Raw genomic sequence first — 12,034 nt, 5'->3', positions numbered from 1 at the left:
ATAGAAATAATTAGTTAATCTATTATTTAGTTTCCATTTCTTCACTCACTGCAGTCTTCACGCTGAACTGCTAAATCTACAGGCTCGCATCTCAATTTTTGAAAATTTTTAGTTAGATTCTGTTGGCCTGTAGGTCTGATTTTTACAGGCCAGGGAGCAATTTTACTAGCCTGGGCTGCCACTCGGCGTGAAGACTGTCACTGTCCTCTAAATTTAGTATATGTAGTGTACCTACTGGCTACAATTTTTATTAAAAAACAATGCTGCAAACTTGTCCTTTACATGTCATTTCATTTAGTTGGTTTGCTTTTGAGTTTCTGTCCCATTGATATTATAAACCCCTTTCCAACATTCCTAAATTTTTACACATATAAACCAATTGATTTCACTGATTTGTTTGGGATGCAAAACAGTGCTAAGAATCATATATTAGCTTACAATAAAATGCTACAATATTTATTGGGACCATCAGGGCAAGTAACTTTTTTACCGGACAAGTAAAATTTACATTTTTACTTGCCCAGGGACAAGTGCTCAAAACAAATATTTCCACACCCCTGAGTTTGCATTCTGCACCCATCTGTAATGAATGTGATTATGACAAATCTGAAGCGACAGATTACAAGTGTGATAATAAAATTCAAATACGCTAAATATTATTATAATTAGGTAGTGTCATGTTCTATTATATATATGTTCCTGGGTATATGACTGGTAGCTAACGATGCAGACAGCATATGAGTGTTTTGAAGTACCTAACAGTTGGAAATGGTCATGGGGAGTTGACCAGGACATAAGATGACCATAAGATGTCTGAGAGGCATGCAAGGACCTCAGGCTGTCATTTATAATCTCAGGCTAGTCCAAATAATTTAGTCTAAACACTTAAAGATAATAAAGTCTAGAAAGGCTATTTTATTTTATTGCTTCGATTTTGAAGTCTTCTGGTTCTGTAAATCGCAGGAAGGCATCAAAGCAAAAAAATAAAAAATAGCCTTTCAAGAGATCATAACTATGTATTTGATTAGGAACTGGCCAGAGAGTTTCAACCACGTTTCAACTCCAGACAACATAATGAGGGAGCGTCTTTTTACCACAGAACACCACAGAATACCACAGAACACCACAGAATACCACAGAACACTAAAAATATACCACAGAACACATATAATATGCCACAGAACTCCTAAATAGTAACAATTCAGACATTGCAGTTGTTGTTATTGCTAATTATGTCTATAATATAACTTTATTAGTCAAACAAATTAAAAATTTCAATCTAGTGTCGACTCATTGTCCTTACGACCCCAATCGACTTGGCCTTTAATTGGGACCAGACTAAAAATTAATGTAAGACCAATTATCGAGAAAACCACATAGAATTGTACCAATATAATTTTTTCTTGTTGGAAATTGAAGGTCGAAGACTGATTTACGTTTGTTTGTGTGTGTGTGCGTGTCTTCCTCTTTTGGAGATGGTGGCGGTTTTGCATTGGGTAAGGAACAAATGGTTTCATTCACGACAAAATTCATCGACTCGGTCACTGATTCGTAATCACCAATGTCTGACATTTCTGATGTTTTCGTCTTAATCGGCGAGCTGTGGTTTGTTGGTGTGAAACTTTGATTCAGTTGGGTAGTATTTTGTGGTGTGCTGGTTGTTAGCGGGACGAAATGATTTGGCGTCCACATACCGTTTATTCCCCAATTAGTGTGAGTCCACATTATAGTTAATAACCCTGATGGTGGAAGGTGAAGCGGGTTGTATGTTGTATTTAACGTGCGGTATGCAAGATGACCTTTACCATAAACTGGTGGGTAAATTGTTTGGATATTCTTACCAATGACATCAGCAGCTGCCATTATGGTCCATGCGGACGACCATGCCCTGTCGGTTGCACATTGGATGCACGATTCCCGAAAGGTAGGGGACAACATCAATATATTGGAAGCGTTAGGGTGAGATGTATACAAGTCAATGTTGGTTAACATGTTGATGCATGTCATTACACGTAACTGAGTAGCAGACTGATCATGGCCAAACAATAATAGTGAAAGGGAGTTGAAAAGACAATTGCCATTGCTGTTTGCATAAAGTGGTGTTCCGACGTCTTTGATATCTAAACTCTGTATATACATTATGGAGACAGGATCCACTGGCAAATGGTCAAGTGACTGGCATGTTAGATCTGGTAGAGACATATTGGAGACTGTGGTTGCTTCTCGTCGAGCGGCATAACGAAGAGACTCAAAACCATTCTGAGCAGCCTATAAAAGCAAATGAGAGTAATTAAAAACAATGATAACAAATATTTATGCTGTATGAATGTCAAAGAGTACAAGGCTTATTTCGATATTACATGATGTTTAAGGCTGTATTTGTCATTTATTCTGGACAAAAACACCGTAATATCGAAATAACAGTCTTACTTTATAATTCTATCAGTTTCATTGGGCAGGGGGAAAAAAATACATTTCACACGTTATTTCGATATTACATGATGTTTAAGGCTGTATTTGTCATTTATTCTGGACAAAAACACCGTAATATCGAAATAACAGTCTTACTTTATAATTCTATCAGTTTCATTGGGCAGGGGGAAAAAAATTACATTTCAGACGTTATTTCGATATTACATGATGTTTAAGGCTGTATTTGTCATTTATTCTGGACAAAAACACCGTAATATCGAAATAACAGTCTTACTTTATAATTCTATCAGTTTCATTGGGCAGGGGGGAAAAAATTACATTTCAGACGTTATTTCGATATTACATGATGTTTAAGGCTGTATTTGTCATTTATTCTGGACAAAAACACCGTAATATCGAAATAACAGTCTTACTTTATAATTCTATCAGTTTCATTGGGCAGGGGAAAAAAAATACATTTCAGACGTTATTTCGATATTATGATGTTTAAGGCTGTATTTGTCATTTATTCTGGACAAAAACACCGTAATATCGAAATAACAGTCTTACTTTATGACACTTTGTCGGAATATTAATTTACTTAAAAAAGACTACAATTAAAGGACTTCAAACAGTTGGCCGATTTTAATTAAAATGTTTGAGATTACTTTTTAGAAATGATTGATAGACATTAGCTCATGATTGAAATATTGATTTTTTTTCTATTACTCAAAGTGCCTAATCACTAAAATCGAATATTACTCAAAATTCCAATGTTTGCAATAAATATCGAATCTGGATATATAGTGTCATCAGTCTTCAAAAACGATGGATATGTTCAATAACCGTACTCTATTGGAAAAACTCCATAGTGAGATTTATCTATTGAATGAAGAATTTTACAAACTATTTGATAACATGGCAGCAATTACAGATCGCAATGAACAAATTGAGTGCATGTTAGAATTGAAGAGATTGTCAGAAGAAACCTATGTTCTTAGTGACCAGTATAGAAAATTAAAGGTGGTTGACGAAATTTACCAATTGGAGGACAGGCAAATGGACGACGCCCTCGACAACCTACCAGAATTGAGCAGCGATGAGGATGAAGAAAAATTAGAGTAATACATCAATTTGATGGATTTTACAAAGGTCCTTTTAAGGACCATCAATATTTTCAAAAAGATCTATCATTGCTGTTCACTTAATTACCCTAATTTCATCCCCCCTCCCCCACAATTAATATTGAGTTCCGAAAGGTTTTGCCAAAGACAAGTAATGATATCAGATTGATAGTATAGAAAACAAATTCAATGTCAAAATTTAAAATATAAAGTTACCAAATTGTAAATTTCCTTAACACATTATATTCCGGAACTTAATAAGAAAAATGAATTAACCAAGCTTGACACGCGTCGTTGATAAATATGTTAAATGGTCCGTGTTAAATGTGATAATCCATGATTAATCGCAATTAACAATTACTAATGTGCTATATACATTTTGAATTAATAAATTAATAAATAAATGCCACGCCTCGGTGTTCAATAGAAAACAAATTCTATGTCAAAATTTTAAATATAAAATTACCAAATTGTAAATTTTATAAACATATTGTATTCCGTAACTTAATAAGAAAGATGAATTAACAAAGCTTGACACGCGTCGTTGAAAAATATGTTAAATTTGAAAATCCATGATTAATCGCAATTAACAATTAGTAATGTGCTATATATATACATTTTGAATTAATAAAGCCTGCCACGCCTCGGTGATAAATAGAAAACAAATTCAATGTCAAAATTTAAAATATAAAATTACCAAATTGTAAATTTTATAAACATATCGTGTGTTCCGTAACTTAATAAGAATGATGAATTAACAACTTTTAAGCTTGACACGCGTCGTTGATAAATATGTTAAATGTGATAATCCATCACTTATCATAAATCGCAATTAACAATTAATTATGTGCTATAAACATTTTGAATTAACAAAGCCTGACACGCGTAGGTAATAAATAGGTCAAACAACAGAACGTGGAACAGCTGGATGTTACCAAGAAATCGATGTCTTGTAATGATAACTGTTGACAGTCATAGTGGTACCATGAATTGCAAGAGTCACACTGTACTGAGTTCTTGGAGCAGTTCTGTCTGCAGTCACCACAGGGCCAGAAAATCGACCTTTTTAGGTACGAGATTTTGCGTTTTGGCATTTTGACTTTACTGATTAACTTTGAAACTTTATAATAGATTTAGAAAGATTTTTGGAAATTATTTCTTGTTCTATCAATATATACCCTTTGATCAATATCTTTCAATTTTGGAGCCAATCGAAAATTTGACCAATGATATTAACAGGAAATAAAATATTGTCCAATTATTTTTATCGGAAGTAAAAGATGATCCAATAACATTTACAGGAAGAAATTGTGATTCCAGTACTTTATGGTTCCACGTTTCCATTGTTTAACCCAAGATTTGAGACGTCGCTAACAGAACCAAAATGTGAAATGACTTCATTGGGGACATTGCTAAAAAAACAAAAAGTTATGTAGGACTTCTTTTAAATTTCCATTTCTTTTGACAGCGTGGTTGAATTATAGAAGCCATCCGTTCTTTTCAATTTTTGACAACCTCATTAGTGGGGTTGTGTTTGTTAAATTACTCTTAATAATGACCATAATATAGACTTTTGTTTTACTAGTATTATTCAAAACAAAAATGAATTGTATAAGTATGTAAAAAACATGACCCATTCAAAGATATTGCATGATAATTGATTAAAATCGTACTACAGGAACTTTATGCATTTTAAATAAAATTTAGATATATTCACAATAAGTAATCAATCAAAGTCCTCAATCTCTTTCCGTCGGTTAGATTTTGATATTTGTCTCTTGTCTTATTTTTGGTATAACTATTTATATATAATAACAGAGACATATATATGTCTCTGATAATAATAAGAAGAAAATGAATAAAAAATATATATGAGGTGTTGATGACGGTGGTTGTGGAGTTGTCATCTTATAGACTTTCCTTTTCTGTTCGGTGTGTTCAATGTAGATATATTTGATATTTTAAACTTTAATTTGATATAATTTTTGGCATTAATAACTAAAAAAATATATTAAGGTCACAATTAATTCGATAAATAGAAAAAAATAAAAACAAATTGCGCTGTTCAGCGATATGCGGTTTGCGATCGGTAATGAAATTTAGATTTACCGTCTAATTAATATTCGTTCATGCATTTTGTTGAGTTATTTTAATGTTATGTTGCATATTTAAGTTGTTTTGCTGTTTGTTCTTATGTTCTGTGGTATATTTTAAGTGTTCTGTGGTATATTTTTAGTGTTCTGTGGTATTCTGTGGTGTTCTGTGGTATTCTGCGGTGTTCTGTGGTAAAAAGACGCTCCGACATAATGATGTTTATTATTTTATCAGTATGTTGGTCAAAACAAACTGTCTGCTCAGCGTGGTTCGTTACCAAGAGTTACACGACTAAGCGCAAATGAACCATCGCCGTGCTCGGATATCATGGAGCAATGCAGTCAACAGATGATTCGCTGTGACTGTCGTTTCACTGGAATGTTGCAGACAGTCTATCCAAAACAATTCACGGGGTCTCATGGTCTATACATTATGCTCCCATTTTCTCTAAGAATAAACAACTTCTCGTTCAGTTTGTTCTTTTAAATATTTCATTTATCAACAATAAATTACAACATCATAGAAGTTTTCTTACCAAGAATTTTGAAGAAATCGGCTGCTTTGGAGAGCATGTAAATCTAATCAACAAAATTTTACGGCATAAACGTGTAAAATTTCCGTAAATTCTCGCGCTATTTTTCAAACACTTTTTTTAATAAATGTTGCCATGGATCATTGAAGGATTGGGATTACAATCCCATCATATCTACTTCTATTTCAGTTAGTTGAATCATTGAGTTATGTTTCTAATTTTTTTTTTTAAATATGTTAGTTAAATTATTTGTAGTTGTAGACCTGTATATATTCAACCAATGATTCATATGATATATATATGGAATAGCTAGAAAAATTGTCACACCATGAGTATAGATATAATCTACTACATACATCTGTGCATTAACTGATTCCAAAATTGTCTATCATACCAAAGGCATGTGATAACAGTATAATTTGACTGTGATCACAACCATTTACTTTGAGGTTCTAGAAAACTAAAACTTCCATGTCGAATATTTGAAATTGAAACATTTCAATATTTCCCGTTGTACTACCATATACATCACCGTAATATTATTCATGCTCACTGCATTCTTCTTCTTCTACCATATTTTGTATTAACATAAATCTGGTGGCGAATCCAGGCCCTGTGGATAGGGGAAAAGGGGGAATTTGGGGAATGGAGCCCCTCTTATACGTCGAATGTGTTTGAATGGACACAATGAATAATTTGGAACAAATGGGGGTCCCCTCGATCCCCCTTTCTTCTGGGTTGGAACCCTTTTTCAAATATGGCTGGATCCATCCCTGATGTCAGTGATATTGTAATCGTCCGGCAAGATTACTTTCCCAGCTCTTCTCGTTAAAAAGGAACGTCAATAATCTTGTAAATACAATAATAAATGGATAATAACCATAAAATGAATCCGAATTTGCCGCCGGCATGAATATTCAAAGATATTTTGTCTGTTTTGTATATCACGGCTGGCTGCAAATCACTATTTTGGACTGATAAGTTAACAGAAGACCTGCGGCGCCATTTACAGCAACTATAGTAATTTCACTTTTGAAATCTTCTTTTCTTACATCCAAGTGCTGACTGGGTGTATGCACATATGGCCAGCCTTAAACCCTTGTTAAAGAGGGTCGTCTGTTAGGCTGTGTATGATGTTTGAATTATGAAGCAGTCACGTGCATTTGGAAGAGAGGAAAAAAGGGGGGGGGGTAATTCCGATGCTAAATGTACTCTTATTAGTTCGTAGTTCTTTTACGCTACCAGGCCCAACACAAAACAATTATACTCCATGTTGGGAATCTTTAGGATCAACTGGCCTTTAACGTGATTAGCTCCGGTTGGTCGTTAATTTATATCATCAAGAGAAAGGAAATTTCCACTGGACGTATATGAACCAAGGATGTTGATGGTTTCGTCCTTTCACGTAGGACCTGGTGTGTTCTTTGAGATGTGAAGTTGGCTACACACTTGCGTTTATTATTTTCTCATGCTGTGTAAGTCGCATTTTCCAATTAGCAACGGTTGCAGGACTTTATCAAAAGCCTTTAAAAAAATCAAGAGAAACAAGGTCCATTGCTCCACATCTGTAAGTGCTCTAGTTCCTTGATCGTTATACTATTATTGCACATTTTTTGTAGGGGCTAGCTGCATGAAAAACGCCCCCTGGTGCGGAATTTCTCTCTTTGTTGAAGACCATTTGGAGACCTTCGGCTGTTTTCCGCTCTTTGTTCGGTTTCCTGTCTCTTTTATACATTCCCCATTTCCATTCCCTATCTTATTATTAGCCTGAACTCACACGATCTTTTCTTTCGTAGTCCGTGTTGTTATTCAGATAAAATGTCTCTGGCTTCATGATGACGGATGCTATTATTTTACATACTGTGTCCCATGATGTTGAGGCGAATAAATACCAATGAAGCAGGTCTATAGGTGAAATCTTTCTTTGCTGCTCTCCTTTTGTAAACGGTGTTAAACAGACTATTTTCAGTGTTTGCATATTTGGTGTTTGCCACGTTTGTTTACAAAAAAGAGTAGGGCCTGGTGTTTTTAACGTTGACCATATTTTGAGAAGTCTTATACTGTGATAGCCACATCATCCTCAACTCGTGAGAATAAAAGGATGTAAAATGACCATTAAGGTGGTTAACTTTGGTGGTTTTGTTTCTGTTCAGTATTTCTTGTTTTTGTAGAGTGAACGTCTTTTTTTAGCTATGCCTTTTTACTTTTAATGACCGTTACAAAATCGTCTGGGATTGATGGTATGGTCAGTGTCTAGCATCAATATCTAACTTTTAAGGTAGACGGGGTGTCTAAATTATAATCCATAGAATTTTTTAATAATTTGACAAAAGGTAGTTTTTATAATGCTTTTAAAAAAAATATATAAAAAGAATGGGTCACGCTACACGGTGTTAAAAATTGACAAATTTTGTATAGATTATGCATAGAAACCCCGATTTTCTGCAAAAAAGCGTAATCTATACCATAGAATTTTGAGATAACATATGAGAAGATGGCTTCAATAGTATGCTTTCAGTTAAGAAAAAGAAACAATGGGGTCACCGGACCCGTTTTCTTGTTACATTATAAAATAGGTAAATTCCTAACACATTCTATTGTAAAAGTTCCTTAATCTGAATTATCTGCCCTTGCATTTGAGTTGCCTCCCCTTATGTGGCAAAGTTAGAAAAAAATTCATCAAACAAAAGTTTTCTGTTTTTTTGTAAAATACAACCATAAATATGATAAAACATGTCATTTTCTATATCGAAGTGGAAGTTCTTACACATGAATTACCTACTACTCTAAAAATTATTATTAATTAAAACTAAAAACAATCATAGACAAAATCGAATCCGTCCCAAGTTGCGAATTAGAATTAAATCTTTATTTTTAAAACCATGCATCTAAGCAATTGTACAAGTGATAATTTTTAATAGATATATAGCTTATAAAAGAGCAATAATAACGATGTTTGAAAATTAAATTATTTGAGTAATTTCCCTTTATACAGTATGAAACATTGGTAAGCATATGATAATGTTCAGCCTAACTCAACCGATCCAAGAAGCTATAGTAGCTATTGTCCTCACTAGTCGTACTATACGTTTTCTGTCAAATTTTGTTTATTGTTCTTCTTGGGCTGTTTCTCGAAACGAATTTAACCCTTTTTGATGATTGTCAATATGATCGCTGTTTTTTTTAAAAGAAATATGTAGAAAAAAATAATATTTTTATTATTTATCATCTATTTTTGACATTTTTACCTATTGTGTCTGTTTGTTTGATTTACGCATCGGTGACAATATAATGGAATTTCATGCGACTGTCATACAAGTGAGAGGTTTAGCTAGCTATAAAACCAGGTTCAATCCACCATTTTCTACATAAGAAAATGCCTGTACCAAGTAAGGAATATGACAGTTGTTATCCATTCGTTTGATGTGTTTGAACTTTTGATTTTGCCATTTGATTGGGGACTTTCCTTTTTGAATTTTCCTTGGAGTTCAGTATTTTTGTGATTTTACTTTTTAACACCAATTAAATGGTAATCATCAGAAACCAAAGCTTTGTAACCAATTATTTGAACCTACTATCAAAATGCTATAAATTGGAAGTTAAATAATCGCAACAGTAGTAAACTGCAGCTATTCAAAAGTCATAAATCGATCAAGAGAAAAAATCCGGGGTTACAAACTAAAACCGGAGGAACCACATCAACTATAAGAGGTAAAAACGAAACAACAGAAAAACTGAACGACAACAAAAGTAATACAAAGAAACATACTATTTGATAACATTTGCTATATTCCTGACTCGGAACAGTTCATTTTAAGAAAAAATGGTGGGTTGAACCTGCTTCTTTGGCTAACCATAGCTCACTCTTATAAGACAATGTTTTAAAAATCGCTAAAATGACAGCACTACGTGACAAGAATACAGTACAAACATACATAAGAATAATCAACACAGATAAATGCATAAATACATAATGTAATTGTACATTACAGAAAAACGGACAATACTAGTCCAAATAATCATTTTCACACAAATGCACGTTTGTGCAAAACTACTTACTATGAAGCAACCTAATACATGGTCATTTTAATTTAGAGGTCTTTAAGTTTCCTCTGTGGGGGGATGCAAATACACTCTTTCATTCAAATTAGATAAAGAGATACGAAGGTTCCAATGGAAAATCACAATGCTCATATTGAAGGAATTAAATGGGTCAATTTTAAAATTGATAAAATAGAAAAAAAAATACAGCCAGAGAAAAGAGATTGAATGAGCCTGGCGAACAAAATTAAAAAAAAACTTTGTGTATCTTTCACAACCACTGGGTCGATGGCACTATGGTCGGTGAATTAATCCCCGAGGGTATCACCAGTCCAGTAGTCAGCACTTCTATGTTTCCATCAACTATCTTGATATTGTCATATTTATGAATTTTACAATATGGCTAGCCTCAAAACCAGGTTCAATTAGTTATCAAAGGTACCTGGATTATAAACCGACCACAATCTTAAAATGTCCTGTACCAGGTCAGAAAAATGGCAGTTGTTAGTTTCTATGTATTTTGCATTGTCGTTTGTTTTTTGTTGCACTTCATTCTGTTGTTTCGTTGTTTTCCTCTTATAGTTGATGTGTTTCCCTTGTTTTCTTGCTCTTTATCGATTTATGAATTTTGAACAGCGGTTTACTACTATTGCTTTTATTTACAAATCAAAGTTATTAGCCTGGTATCTATGATGATTTTTTATACAACCACTGGGTCGATGCTACTACTGGTGGATATTTTCTTTCAGAGAGTATGACCAGACAAATAGTGTCGATGTTAACACAGGCTTTGTGTATTTTGTCTCTACTATCCTAAACCAGAGTGTTCAAGAAACGCATGTAATGCAGTATGATATGTTACCTTTGATAACTATTTAAACCATTATTTAAAGTTGCTAAACTATAATGTTCATTGCAAGTTTAATCCAATTGAATCAAATTAGCATCACCGCTTATTCGTGTATTTTTATATGTCGTTTTGTTAATTGGAAAATAAGAAAACATCTATAAACACAAGTAACAGACACTTATTTGGTGGAAATTATGCAAGGAAAATATAATATCTGTACAAGTATTGTATAAGCTTTTAAATGGTGCAAATTAACAGCACTTAATGCTAATTAAGTGAGGTTAAAAGCCAAAATATTTGAAAATGCAATAGAAACGGAGACTCAAATTAAGTAACACCTTACTAGCGGCTATACAAAATGTAAGTTAAAAAGAATAAAATGAACTTAAGAACATATTAAAAATCTCCGAACAACACGAAAAGACAGTCACAAATGTGTAAACATACACGACAGAAGAAAACAAAAACAACTACAAAATAATCAACGTATTCACTTAATATGGGAAAATACAATAGCATCACGTATATTTCAATTTTAAGGTGTTTAAGATTTACAACAAATAGGGATTATAAACCCTGATTCTATATCTGTATCTATTGAAAGAAAGAACATGATCTGTATTGCGGTTTGTTATAAAAAAAAATATGCAACTTCATATTTTTATGAACAATAAGCATCTAAACAAAATGTGTGTTTACTTGTTTTTGTTAATATGTCTTTTAATTGAGTTAAGCCATTTCAATTGATATTTTATGGTGTGTCTTTCTATGTTGTTATGTTACTTCTGTTGCAGGTTAGGGTGAATATTGGTGCCTGTTAATACGATTAAACTGGCTGCATACGTTTGCACCTGTCCCAAATCAGGAACCTGTTGTTCAATTGTGACGTTTATTGATGTGGTTCATAAGAGTTTCTCATTTCTCGTTTTTTGATATAGATAAGACAGTTGTTTTTCATGTTTGAATGGTTTTACAAAAGTC

The 12,034-nt window shown here is 33.3% G+C and overlaps 1 protein-coding gene across 3 annotated transcripts in view; it reads right to left on the bottom strand.

The window, feature by feature from the left end:
• Positions 1–6,222, bottom strand: part of LOC143071692 (neuroglian-like) — a 121,830-nt gene extending 115,608 nt beyond the window's left edge. For all 3 annotated transcript variants that reach the window (XM_076246178.1, XM_076246212.1, XM_076246218.1), the window contains exon 1: positions 6,166–6,222. The gene's annotated coding sequence lies outside the window, so the exon portion shown is untranslated. The remainder of the gene's footprint in view (positions 1–6,165) is intronic.
• Between the last annotated feature and the right edge of the window lie 5,812 nt (positions 6,223–12,034).

Source organism: Mytilus galloprovincialis, chromosome 1, assembly GCF_965363235.1.
Source record: "Mytilus galloprovincialis chromosome 1, xbMytGall1.hap1.1, whole genome shotgun sequence".
NCBI classification, from domain to species: Eukaryota; Metazoa; Mollusca; class Bivalvia; order Mytilida; family Mytilidae; genus Mytilus; species Mytilus galloprovincialis.
Note: the sequence above shows the minus strand (reverse complement) of the source record. Positions and strands in the feature narration are given on the sequence as shown.